We start from the raw sequence: 14,877 nt of genomic DNA, 5'->3' as shown, positions 1-14,877 counted from the left end.
TTTTCATTCTTTTCAGTTCATACTGTATATACAGTGTATGCACAGACATCTATATGAAATATTTGTCTTCACTTTTTTAATCCTTTGCAGTTTATACTGTATATACAGTGTATGCACAGACATCTACATGAAATATTTGTCTTCACCTTTTTTCATTATTGGCAGTTTATACTGTATATACAGTGTATGCACAGACATCTACGTGAAATATTTGTCTTCACCTTTTTTCATCCTTTGCAGTTTACTGCTGCTTCTGATCTTCTACAGTCTCTTTCAGCCACCTTCTTTCTAGGTGGAGTTGCTCCAGTAATCTTTGTGTGGCATTTCTCAAGGTAGACTGATGATAGCAAGAATGGACAATTCTCTAATAAAGTGTGAAGATACAGCCTCTTCTACTCTCTATTAAGGTCCATGGTTGAGTCCAAAGACTGGTTCTGAGTAAACATTTACAAAATGGCAAATAATTTATGACAAGCAGAGCTCCTTTCAAAAGGGTAAGCACTGCTTCCCCCCCCTTCTGCTGTCACATTTAGCAACTTGTGGGGGGGGGGGGGGGGTGGAGGGAGCGGGTACCTGGTTTTTTATAGGTCCCCCCACCCTGCTTCCTGCTAAGTTCGCTTTCCGTCAGTGGAGATGGCGGCGGCAGCACCCGATAGCCAATTGAAAAATAAGCTCGGGTGGGGACACTGCTGGGTTCTTGGACAGGTAAGTGTCCTAATATTAAAAGTCAGCAGTTACAGTATTTGTAGCTACTGACTTTTATTTTTTTCTGAAGGAGCTTGGAGTTCAACTTTAAATTTGTTTTAATAGGAACTTGGCAAGAAGTGTGATATCTTTATTTACGATTTTCCATTTTTTTGTGATTGAGTAGGGGTGCTACGTACTCTTTACTCATTCACGTAGGGGGCAGTATATAGGACCCCTTATTTTTAAAGAGGAGTTCCAGATACTGATCAGTTCCCCACCCATGGACTCCTACAGCTACTGGGCTCATCATGAGGACTAGGTGCTTTGCCAGAAGTTACTCCCCTGGCAAGGTACCCCTTCATGTTGAGGGTTTGTAATTTGAAAATAATCCCCCATTGCCTTTTTTTTGTGTTTGTTTACATGGGGTCCCCCTTGACAGGAATACTAAATGCTCATCAATGAAAAAGGTTTAGTGAGTATTTTTATTTTTTTTTTGCATGGGGTCCCCCATTAACCACTTCTGGACAGGAAGGATTTGCCCCCTTAATGACCAGGCCATTTTTTTGCGATTTGGCACTGCGTTAATTTATCTGAAAATTGCGCGGTCATGCAACACTGTACCCAAATAAAATTGATGTTCTTTTTTCCCCACAAAGAGAGCTTTCTTTTGGTGGTATTTGATCACCTGTGCAATTTTTATTTTTTGCGCTATAAACAAAAAAAGAGCGACAATTCTAAAAAAAAAAACACCATTTTTCACATTCTGCTATATAACATTCCCCCAAAAAAGTTTAAAAATCAACAAATTTCATCCTTTTAGGCCAATTTGTTTTCTGCTACATATTTTTGGTAAAAAAAAAAATAGATTTTGATTGGTTTGCGCAAAAGTTATTGCGTCTACAAACTAAGGGAAAGATTTATGTCATTTTTATTTATTTTCTTTACTAGACATTGCGGCAGACAGATCGGACCCCTAACTGACATTTTTGACACTTTTAGGTGGACTAGTGACATTACTACAGTAATCAGTGCTAAAAATATGCACTGTTACTGTAATAATGACATTGGCAGGGAAGGGGTTAACCTCGGGGTGATCAAAAGGCTTGATTGTGAGCCTAGGGGAGTGTTTCCTAACTGTGGGGGGGGGGATGGGCTTGTGAAATGATCATAGAGACCTGTGATCCTATATAAAAGGATCATAGGCACTCTGTGATCATATCAGAGAGAAGAACGGTTGGCTGTGTTTACAACAGCTAACCGTCCTTCTCTCTCAGCAGGGAGCGATCATGGGTACCCAGCAGCAATCAGGGCTGCTGACCCCGTGCATCGGAATCCCCACTGCCTAGTGGGATTGGGAGCAAGGTGCTGGCGGTGCGTGCTCGCCCCCCAGCACTACATGTGTGACCGACGTAGAGCTACGTGGGTTTGTGCAGGAGAGCCAGCCTGCTGCAGTAAATCTGCGGTGGGCCGTCTTAAAGGTGTTAACATCTATATTGGACCTTCATCTAGGATAAGGGTCTGGTATAGATGAGGGGAATCCCTGGCTATTTTTCTTCATAATGAAGTAGCCAGGAGCTGTCATTTGCCAACAATTTAAATTGATTTTTTTTCTTTATCAATGGCAGTTTTTCTGTAGTAGGTTGTATACATCATACAGGTGTGACAATTTACTGTAAAGTTAAGGGCATCCTACAGACATCTTTCTTAAAGGAATTTAGCATTTTTCTATACACAGTACATTCATTAACTTGCAAAAGAAACACATGCACAAGAAATGTGACAAATCAGACAATATGTTCAAGAAACACAGTGGATAAATAAGTCACAAGGATGAATACATTAAAGTAGAAATTCAGCCAAAAACAAATTCTAAGTCTACTGGCAGCTGCATTCACATAGGGGGTCAGTATCTAGGGACCTGTTATTTTTAAAAGTAGTTCCAGAAACTGATGAGCTCCCTGCCCATGCATTCTAAGCTACATTCTAAGACTAATTTATCTAACCCTGTAAAGCAAATATCACTATACGTACCTTTTCTGCAGCTGCTCCGGACCATTCCCATGCTGAGCTGTCAGCAATGGCTACTCTGTGTAGGCGTGTGCAGGAGAATCGGACGGCAATAGAAGCCCCATAGTAAGTCTATGGGGGACGTCATTTCCCAGCTGTTGTTGGCTGTCTCTTCTGCTGAAGAAAAGGTATGTATAGTCATTTTTTCTTCACAGTATTAGATACATGTGGCTGCCAGTAGATTTAGAGTCAGTTAGTTTGTGGCTGAACTTCCACTTTAAGTCTGTCAGATAATCAGGGCCAGCCCTACCGTGGGACCCGTTGGGTTCATTGGACCCAGACAGAACTTTGAGAGAGGCAGCAAATTGAAGCCAAAGATTTTTTTTCCCAGCAGTTTTGTGTGTGACAACTCCCCCCTGGGCCACTCCACTGCCGCCTCCCTGCTGCCCTCAACACGCATACTCATAGTTAAGGGCAAGGATGCTCGCAAACAGTCTAACGCCGGCTGTTAAACACCCGAGCACACCTGTGTGTGCTGCCAGAGGCAGGGTAACCGGAGGAGACAGAGAACACTGAAAGATACCTTCCGCCAACAGCTCCTATACTGCGCTAGCCTGCCCTTATACTATCCTAGCCTGCCCCTATACTACCCTAGCTTGCCCCTATATTGCCCTAGCCTGCCCCTAAACTGCCCTAGCCTGCCCCTATATTGCCCTAGCCTGCCCCTGTTCTGGCCTAGCCCACCCCTATATAGGCCTATCCCAGTGGCATATCATCCCCATGGATGATGCAACGTGTTTGCTGCACAGAGGCCCTGAGGGGTCGGGGGGGGGGGGGCTTTGGGCTGACACACTCTTCACCCACGGATGCCCTAGGGCGCCAAGATGGGAGAGTCTTTTTTCTGGGGGGGAGCAGCATTTCATTCTAGGACCCAGGCAGCACAATGTCTTGGGCCAGCCCTGCAGATAAAGTACTCATAGATACTGTATCCCAGTTTACATTTAGAAGGGGTTCATCCAATACTCGTATTATATCACCTAGTGCCCGAGAACAATTGGTTGCAGGTGCTAGAGAGAGATGCATGAAAAGAGAACACATTTCTGTGCATGAATGTTAAATAGGTAAGCAAGTGGTAATAAAATGTAAGTGGGCATAGAGGGGTCTAAATTGGAATGAGAAGGGGAGGGAGTGAAGGTAGTAGGGAAAGTGATATAATTTTACTTGGAGGGGATTGTGGGGCAATCTCAGGGGTATAGAAGGGAGGGGAGAGGTAGATATACAGGGGACTGAACCACAATATGCCCAATGCAACTGAGCCACTAACAGAGCACTATGAGAGTTGTAATGGGTCATTGAACAGGAGAGCTTCATACTCATCGGTGGACATAAAATCAGGTCAGGAGAACCAGATCTTCCAGAATTTTTGATGTGGTTCCTTTGGGGGAGGAAATTAGATCATCCATGCAATGTATTTTTTTATTTTGTCCGACACATTGAGGCTGAGAGAGTGCTAGTTTGCTTTCACAGTTGCCACATTGACCACATGAAGGAAGATGGTGGTTTTATATATTTTCCTCAGTTTACAGATGTGGTGTGCAAGAAAAAAACAGGGTGAAGGGGACTATGGAGCCAGTGATTTTTTTGTGTTAACTGCCAAACCCTGCTCCAGAATAGTTTAAGAACACTGCATGGCCAGTAGATGTGGAGTATGTCATGCTTTGTTAACCACATCTCCAACAAGTGTTGGGGGACACTGGAAACATATGATGTAGGATTGGTGATGTTCTCTACCAGAGGGGGAGGATTATGAAGCCATACTCCTGGTTTTTGTGTGCAATATAAAATCTTATCCCTTTGCTCCACCAATATTTGTGGCTGGAGGTCCCTCTTCCCACATGGTAAAGTACATAGGGGTATATCCAGTTGGTGGATAATTGATCAGCGAGTGCATTAGACAGACTGTATACATAAATGGTTCTTGCTAGAGCATTTGCTCTTGAATGCTGTTAGTGAACCGTTAAAGTTTAATGCCTTAGGAAGAATTCTGGAAAATGTGAGAAACGTGGGTTTCCCGCCAGAATCACAAGTTATTCAGTCATTGACATTTGCTCCAAGGTAAGCTGTTGTTGAATGGTGATAAAGTGGGTGGCTCTGGGAGCTCACTAGTTCTTGAAATTTTGGGTTCTCCAGCCCTGGAGCAAATTATGAGTTTCTGAGCTTGGAAAATAGAGGGAATAAAGTCTATCATCTGAAAGAGTTGTTGCAATACAGTCCAGGTTGTACCAATAGTGGAGTGAGCTTCAAGCTTAGGGGAAACATTGTGAGGGCACTATGGTAGGTTCAAAAGAGGGATGCTGGTTACTTCCTGTTTAATGGTAACCCATTATCTTATGAGGCTATGTCAGCATCAGTCTGTCATTCTGGTCATTTAACAGGCTTCTGGGTACTGAACGATGTCAGGTAGTGCAATGCCTCCATGGGTTTTGAGTAGTTGCAGAACAGAATATAGTCACAGAACAGGGTTTAGGGGCCCATATCAACTATAGGAAGGGGTTTTGACTTATTTCAGGAAGGAGGTTTAAAGTTATAGTAAACTCTGTTTTTTTTTTTTTATTTTAACCTACAGGTAAGCTTAATAATACAGCTTACCTGTAGATAAAATGAATATCTCCTTAAGGTGCACTGTTAAGAAGATATTTTAGCAAGCAGCATCTGGTGACGTTACCAGTGCATGCACTCTGAAGGTACAGCATACCCATGCCATTCCTTCAGAGCTGTGTGCTGCAGCCGAGTGACGTCATGGCTCTGCCAGTCAGAACCTGCCCTCGATCTGAATCCAGGCTCATTCCTAGTCTCCAGCAGAAACCCATGTGACATGAAGACAACACAAGAAACACAACCGAGATACAGGAATAGAGAATTGTCACCCATTAACATGAAGTGCCTTTATGGCAGGATCAATAGGTACTATTTTCATGAAAACTGAAAATGTATACATATTGAGAATTATTTTCTGCAGTTACATTAACCTCCCTGGCGGTATGATTTTTTCAGATTTTAGGTGCTGAAAGCGATACCATTATTTTGCATGTAATTCCTAAGGATGAGCAGCCCAAACCAACTATTTACATATGATTTTTTTTTTTACTGTGCGTTCTTCTTTCTAACATCTCAGGTATGATAAAGTTTGAAACACAAAATCATAAATTATAATATAATAAATAACTATAAATAATAACAAATAATAATATAATAATAATGATACTTTTTATTCAATAAATTGTAGTAAATAACATAATCAAAAACACTGACATTTTTTTTGGCCAAACAAGGATGCAATATTATTAGACATATTGCTTCAGTAAATGTCCCGGGTATGGAAAATTTTAAAACATGGAACAGCACAAAGTCCGACGTCACAATCAGGACAATAGAACCGCGTTTCTTTTCAGATTTTCCTTCCAGTGTCGTCACATTTAGAGCAGCAAACCACACACATCCTTGTGGGTGCAGACTTCTTTTCCGTTGGTGGAATCTGGTCCATAAAGTGACAACCAGTCAGGCATTCGGGGTACACAACGCCAGCAGCACGTTGTCCAGATCTATTTACAGCCGTTGGTGTTTGGTGCTTGAGAAATATAAGTTTGGCAACTTTACAAACAAAGTCCGCATGAACCACATGCCTGTCACTCTTTTTTTAAGCAGAATGAATGCGTTCCACAAACACTGTTCAAGAAGATGCCTGAAGATTTTTTTGTAATATTTTTTTTTGTTGTTTTCTCATTGCCGGATAAAATGTCATGGCCTGGTCAGCTCTGTCCACACCTCCCATGGTGTTATTGTAATCCATCATGAGTTGTGATTTCATTATGTATTTTCCACCTTTTGTGTGTACCATGAGTAGAGGTGTTGTGAACTGTACTCATTAGGCACACATCTTTTTTGTCGCGCCATCTCAGTGCCTTTCTGCCAAGTAACTATTTCTCCTGCCTTGAGCTTTTTATTGGCAAAGGTTGGAGGCACGTCGCGCCGGTTAGCCCTTACGGTCCCATATGCATCCGTCTTGTTGTGTAGAAGAAACTCATAGAGTTCTGGAGAAGTGTAAAAATTCTCTGTGGTTACACAGTACCCCTGATTCAGCAATGGCTTAATCAAAGTAAGAACCAAAGCGGTTGCCATTCCATAACTACTAAATCGTTCATTGAATTTGGTTCCTTTCCTGGTGTATAGGACCGAATTCCATATCTAACCAGTGCTTGATTGACATAGCATTAATGATTTTATGCCAAATCATGCTCTCTTTGACGCTATATACCGTATCCAGCTAAATCTTTCTTTGTAGGCCATTAGACGTTTGTCGATACAAATGTCTCTATCTGGTACATAGGTCTTTTTCATAATAATTTGATAAACCTCCCAAATTTTTTTTGAGTTTTGAAGCTGAATGAGAAGTTTTATTAAATTCTTCATTATTTGCAAAGTGCAAATATTTCATAATGAGAGAAAATTTGTATTCCGACATGACCGTGCCAAAAAAAAGGAGTGGCTAGTAATTTGTTGGTTGTCCAATACCACTTCTGCAGGGGTTTCCCCACCACTCCCTGCAGAATAATTAGGCCCAGAAACTTCCAGATGTCCTCTTTGGTCACAAGTTCCCACATTCTGCTCCTTGAAAACCTCTGATGCGCAGCAGCTTCTTGCTCCTGGTACCGATTAGTTTCCATAACAATCTTTTCAATAACCTCATTGGTCAAAAAGAGTTGGAGGTATGCAAAGGGGTTGTCATCCTCAACATCCACTTTGATACCAGGTGCTCCAATAAATGGGAATCTTGGGGGCGCTACGTGCTCCGTACCGCAGTAAATCGAGCACTATTGCTGGGCACAGTAGCAGGATCATCGCTGAAATCGCTTTCTGTGTCCGATGACAAACTTCCCCACGAATCGCTATCACTCAATTCGGCAATCGATTCTGTATCGCTGTTGCTGTTTTCCAGCAGGTCATATACCTACCGCTTTTGAGGTGGCGGTGCGCTTTTTGATGCCATGGTCATTCTGCAGTTTCCAGACACAAAATGCAAAAAAACTGCAGGAAGGGCACTGGAGAAAGCACTGGGGGGCAAACTAAGGTCAATTTATTTTATTTTAGTAATGTAATCCAATAGGATTACAATATATCAGTGTGTTTCTGCTTTTAACTTTTTGAATTTGCCCCCGGTTCCACCCCTCTGCGATGCGACGCTCGCAGGAAATGGAAGCTGTAGCACACAGCATCAGGTGGAAGATCCGGCCGCCATACACTGCCGGAATACATTGCGGGATCCCGGGGACAAGGTAAGTAACCTCTTCCAGCATCCTGGGATGCTCCCTGGAGGTACCCTGAGTGTGGCTCGGGGTTACTGCTAATGGAACTGAAATTCCACCCCGAGCCACACTCAGCCAGGGAGGTTAAAGAGGTTGTAAACCTCCAAAAAAAATAAAAAAATAAAAACTTGAAGGACAAACGCATAATGAGCTAGTATGCATCGCATACTAGCTCATTATGATATGAAATACTTACCTTAGAATGAAGCCCCCACAGAAGTGCCCGAACACCGTTGATCCATCTGATTGGCCGGAGCCCTGATGATGTCACTCCTGCACATACGCGCGCGAGCCGCCATTTACGGCATGGGCGGCCATTCCTTCAGAGCGCATGCACTAGTGATGTCACTGGCTGCATGCAAAGTAAATATCTCCTAAACGGTGCATGTTTAGTAGATATTTATAGTACCTATAGGTAAGCCTTATCATAGACTTACCTATAGGTGCAAGTTACAGAGGATGCTTTACTTCCTCTTTAACATGATAAAGCTAATATGAGATCTTAGTCATTGGATTTATATATATTATAAGTTATATAAATTAGGGATTTATTTATGAACTGTTTAGTGATACTATGGGGTTTGTATAGTGCTATCTACTAGGTGAAAGAAATCCAGGCACATACAGAAAATGTATTTTATGTAACGCAGCACACATTTCCTGAAAGAAAACATTGTTCCTAATGGGCTGAAACTTCTGTATATGTTAGTGGCATTATTATGAATTGTAAAGCACACTAATGACACTTAATTGGCTTAAAGTGGATCTGTCACATGCAAAGCAAGATTATTGCTTTGTGCACACTTACATAAACTAGAAACAGCGTTTACGATTTTATGCTATAGAAATGACTGAACAGATATACCAAGTTTGAAATTTAACCTATAGGGGTATATGTGGGCATTTTTTCAATTTGCTCTAAAATGTTTTATGCATCTTCAGGATGTTCATTGGACTCTTATTCAGTGCATTGTGTCTTCTCTCCCTGCACCTTTAGCCAGTCGAAAAGGTTGTTTCATTAGATACAAACTCCATTCTTTATTATTTCATTTTTCCATATGCCCTTGCTGACACTTTTTCAGATACAATGATTTTTTGCAGTGTTATTTAGGGGTTGCATGCCTTTACCTATGATCACATCCATCACAATGCACTGCAGTGTTCACCATAGCAACTGTCACTCACTGTTGTCATTTCTCACTCAGTGCTATAAATAGTTACATCGGGGTTGATTTACTAAAAACTGGAGAGTGCAAAATATGGTGCAGCTGTGCATGGTAGCCAGTTAACTTCAAACTTCAGCTTGTTCAATTAGGATTTGACCAAAAAAAAAACCCTGTAAGCCGATTGGTTTCTATGGAGAGCTGCACCAGATTTATCACTCCCCAGTTTTAGTAAATCATCCTCATTCTGTATTTACTTCTTGGCAGTGTTCACTAAAAATTGACACCAATTCTTACTTCTACTCTGAAATTCAGGGTTGATGATATTGCCACACACCATACACACAGACACACACACACATACACACATACGCACACTAGAATACTGGCTGGCAAGGTTAGGCGAGATAGGTGTTGCAGTCTGCAGCGATCACTCCTAAATAGTAATGAAGTTTGAATTCAGAGTGACCTTGGATTTGTGGCAGATCTTTTGTGGTTTCATGGTTTTTCCAATTTCTAATTTTTGGCTGATAGCGTATACCTGAGCCCACAATGCACTTCACACACACACACACACACACACACACACTATATTTGTTTCCAAGAGCTTTTTGAGGTCTTGCCTATGTTTTCGTTTAGTAAGGCAATTTGAGGCGTTTTGGGAAATGCAGACCCTGTGACCCTGCACAGCAAATTAAAGATTTTGTTCCAAAAACCCCTTAAAGCTAAACTCCAACTTTCTTTTCACTAGAACTGAAAAGAATGATTAGTCCCAGCATAGATCGTACCTTTGTACCATGCTCCATCTCTAGCCTAAAACACACCCCTCTGTAGTCTAAGACTGTGCAAATGATGTAACTTCCTTCATAGCTCTGATGGTTGGTGGGATGGAAAATTTCTAATTTATGGCTGAAAGCGTATACCTGAGCCCACAATGCACTTCATAATCTTTGCTCCTAGTGGGTTCTAAGGGCCAATAATCCTGAAAGAATAGAGGAACCAGCCCCCCCCCCCCCCCACACACACACACACTATATCCATCCTGTGTTTGTAAGTGTATTGTTTAACTTAGAGGTAAGCCATTAAAAAAGTTAATGGGAGGAAGGGATCCAGTAGGAGACCTTCTATTTATTGGACATATGCTGTCCGGTAGCGCATCCTTAGAAACTTTCTGCATACAAAGAAAAACCTAGCTAAAAAGAAAAAAGAGGGCGTTAAAGGTACCACATACTTGTACAAAAAAAGTCAATGTCTTATTCTACAAATGTTAAAAAACATATATGACAATTTAAGAAGACTGCATCATATGTAAACATTGCAAGTACATGATAAACCTAATATATCACTCCTCATCCCCATCAGTGCCGTCCTGTTACTTTCAGAGTCTCGCTATAACAGGAGGTGGTGGAAGGAAGGCTGAGTTTCCTCCATAATGGTTGTGGCAGGTCCTGCCTCTCTTCCACCACCTTCTCACTGGGATATAGAGAGACTCTGAAAATAACAGGACGGCACTTAAGTATCCTTACACATGACTCAATATTAGTCTCATTGAGGGATTCTCTCTTACCCTTGTATTTGGACTTGGAGTGGACTAGCCTTGGGGGAGCTGACCTATCTGTTCCAGAAAGTTTACAATTGGTGGTGTGTGTATCACTTTATGTATGATTGTCTTATATGCAAAGCACAGAGCTTAAATGAGCGGCCATGGACCCATGAAATGCGTCAAAGTCACAGCAAGCATTCCATCGTTCAAGTCTGATGGGGATGATGGGTGATATATTAGGTTTCTGATGTACTTGCAATGTTTACGTGTAATATTATTGTCTTCCTAAAACGTCATATATGTTTTTTAACATTTGTAGAATAACACATTGACTTTTCTATATAAGTATGTGGTAGTAAAAAAAAAAAAAAAAAAAAATATATATATATAATAATAATAATAATAATAATAATAATAATAATAATATTAATATTAATTATATATATATATATATATATATATATATATATATATATATATATATATATATATATATAATATTATTATTGTTAATAATAAATATTTAAGAGAGTGAGCTTAGGGAATATGTGCTTCTTGTAACAAAGTGGCAGCTGATTAGGGGCATGCGTCATCTACTGAATTTTAGCAAGAGGGCAAATAGATTTGTCAATAGGGACAAATGGCACAGAATCTCTTAATCACTCCACTTTTTAATATAAAAAAACATTAACATCAATGCAGTGCCAGACGTAAAAAAACGATTGACAACAGCTGCAGCCTTGAAAATTACATGTCTTTTAAGTACCCCTGGTAATCAAAGAAAAACAATCCGACCAAATTAATATTCTTGTTGTAACTTCTTTATACCTGGGTATTGCAAAAAAGTGAGATTTATCTTAATGATCATCTTAAATGTTTAGAGGACATTTTATTTCTCTATAAAACATTCATTTTTTAGTAGAATGAATACATATCAGAAAAGTATCATACATAAATGATGACATTTTGGTATCCTTAACATATTTTCTAAAAGTGTATAGCCAGCCAAAAAGGAGCCAGAATAGGAAGTAACAAGAAATCCCCCTAAAGTCAGAGTAAATCTATTATTTAGGTATACCATGAATGGGTGTCCCAATTGGAAGAGTACCTGTAACCTCCTGTTTCTGTGACAGCTGTGAAATTTTGGATGTTTTGTTACTTTCTGTCCCCGTGATAATGGTCAAAAGGAGAAAATGAAAGAATAAATCCCCCCAGTAGGTTCACATATAGTGGTACAACAGGGGTTCTGACCGTTCCTTAAAAAATTTAGGTTAGGATACACTTTTCTATTTTACTACTGATATAACAGTCCCGTTGTTGTGTTACTTGTTTTTGTCTTCATCTATAAATTGCTAGGGGAATTTTTACTGAGACTTAATAGCTTCCAACAAATATATCATAATAGGCCACCCTTCCACATACAGTATATTATATCATATGTCACATTATATCATATCATCTATAATAATAATAAAGTCCAAGTGTCTCTGCGTCCAGTCCATGTGTCCGTGGGATTGCGCTACTGCGCATGTGCCCCACGGACAGGCATCGGGACTTGGAGCACAGAGACTTCGCCCCGCCCTACTCCAGTCGGTTAGGGCAGGACTTCCCAAACTGTGGGTCTCGACCCACAGCTGCATCTGAGTAGGTTGCCGGCAGTCACTGCTGCCAGCCCATAACAACTGCCTTTTCACTTTACGGTGATGAATTCTGTCATGAACAATAAAAGCCATTTAAATAATGTATTCAATGTACTTCATAATGCACATGTATATTAAAGACTTTACATTTCATTCTGCACAATATATATATATATTAGAAAATAATAAATACAGCATGGCACTTCAGCATGTGATCAGCTCTGCAGTTCTGTGGGTAATTTGCATAAACCACTCCCACCTACCAATCAGACAGTAGAAGTCATCTGCTCAGCAGCACACATAGGCTCTGTGTACACCATCGGGGTTACATAGCAGATAAGTAGAGAAGAGAGAGAGTAGGAGGCGTCTCACTACTCTGTGAAGCTGACATTTTGTACTGTGTTTTATGATTGGACTGTATTGTTATGTGGCGTATAGAAGTACAGGGTATAATGTACTCAGATTAAGTATTTGTTTTGATATATTTTACATAATAAAGTATATAAAAAAAAACTGTTTCTAGATGGGATATAAATCTGTATAAATATAAATCAGAATACACAAATGATCTATGCCTTAAAACAGGACTTCCCAAACTGTGGGTTGCGACCCACAGTTTGGGAAGTCCTGGTCTAAATATTAAAAAACAATTATATATATATATATTTTTTTATGTATAAATAGGAGAATTAAAAATAAATATATATATTGTATATATTATATATATATATATATATATATGTGGGAATATTGTCTGATTAGAGAACACAAACACAGCTCTTATCGGGGCACATTAAAGGGGACTCTGACCACATTATTAAAGGGGACTCTGACCACATTATTAAAGGGGACTCTGACCACATTATTAAAGGGGACTCTGACCGCATTATTAAAGGCGACTCTGACCGCATTATTAAGGGGGACTCTGACCGCATTATTAAGGGGCACTCTGACCGCATTATTAAAGGGGACTCGGACTGCAATATTAAAGGGGACTCTGACCGCATTATTAAGGGGGACTCTGACCGCATTATTAAGGGGGACTCTGATGGCATTATTAAGGGGGACTCTGACCACATTATTAAGGGGGACTCTGACCGTATTATTAAGGGGGGCTCTGACCACATTATTAAAGGGGACTCTGACTGCATTATTAAGGGGGACTCGGACAGCATTATTAAGGGGGACTCCGACTGCATTATTAAGGGAATCTCTGACCACATTATTAAAGGGGATTCTTACTAGGGATGATCGAACGGTTCGGGTCGACCATCGGTTCAGCCCGAACATTGGGTGTTCGAGGTTCGGCCGAATTTAGAACTTTTTGCCCAAAAAGTTCGGAATTCGGCAACCAGAACTGCCCAAAATGCAATGCTTCAGGAAATGGGCTTTAAAAGCCCGTGATTGGACCAGAACCATTAGCAAAAGCCAATTGAGGGGGCAGGAGAATGCTAGGAATGTGATTGGAGTGACTAGGGGGTCCCTAGACCAATCATTAGTGAATACGCCCCCAAGTATATAAGATCGCCCCCGCCATATTCCTAGCATTGTTATACTGGACATGGAAGAGAGTGGAAGCAGTTCTGTTAATTTTACTTTAAAAGTGTCATTTAGCTATTTTTAGTGTGAGGAAAGGGATATCTAGTGTAGTTAGAGTGCTCCTTTACACTTAAGTTAGCTTCAAAAATTTAGTTTCTGTAGGGAAAGTGTTAAGTGTAAGGGGACCGTAGTGTAGTGTAGGGTTAACTGGCAGTGACTGCTATGGCAGGGTGACAAAACCCTTCCATAGCAGGGTGACCGCTATAGAGAAATGATCATTTCTCTGAATTGCTTCGGCACACCCATATGGCTTCTCACCAGCCAAGCATTTTTTATGCTGCAGGGGCTGCCACTGCCAGTACTTTTTTGAGGACATGTTTGATGTCAGACATGACATCTGAACATGTGTATAGGGGGTATATATACACATATATGTCTGAATATATACCCCTAGACATATATAGGTGTGATAGTAGCAGAAATATATGCTTGCGCTAATGAAATCATTTACAGTAATATATTTCTGCTACTATCACACCTATATATGTCTAGGTGTGTATATAAATATATGTATGTGTGTATATATACCACTATACACAAGTTCAGATGTTTTGCCTGCCTCAAAAGAACCCAAAAAAATGCCAAAAAAACCGCTAGCGTCAAAAAAAAAATGCCCAGGTGTGTTTTTGCTGGCATTTTTTGGGGGGTTTTGGAGGCAGGCAAAACATCAGAACTTGTGCACAGTACCACTATACACAAGTTCAGATGTTTTTCCTGACTGCAAAGAACCCAAAAAAATGCCTTCTATTAAACCGGGAAGGTGTTACAGCAGCGAAGCCAACCCCCTGAGCTGAAAGTTTTCTAATGATAACAATCTTTTTTTATGGTTATGGACATGCTACAGAGCTGAAACTTCACATGTACACTTTTTAGAC

The sequence above is a fragment of the Pelophylax lessonae genome, assembly GCF_965119305.1.
Source record: "Pelophylax lessonae genome assembly, chromosome: 5".
Taxonomy (NCBI): domain Eukaryota; kingdom Metazoa; phylum Chordata; class Amphibia; order Anura; family Ranidae; genus Pelophylax; species Pelophylax lessonae.
This window is presented reverse-complemented; position numbering follows the sequence as displayed.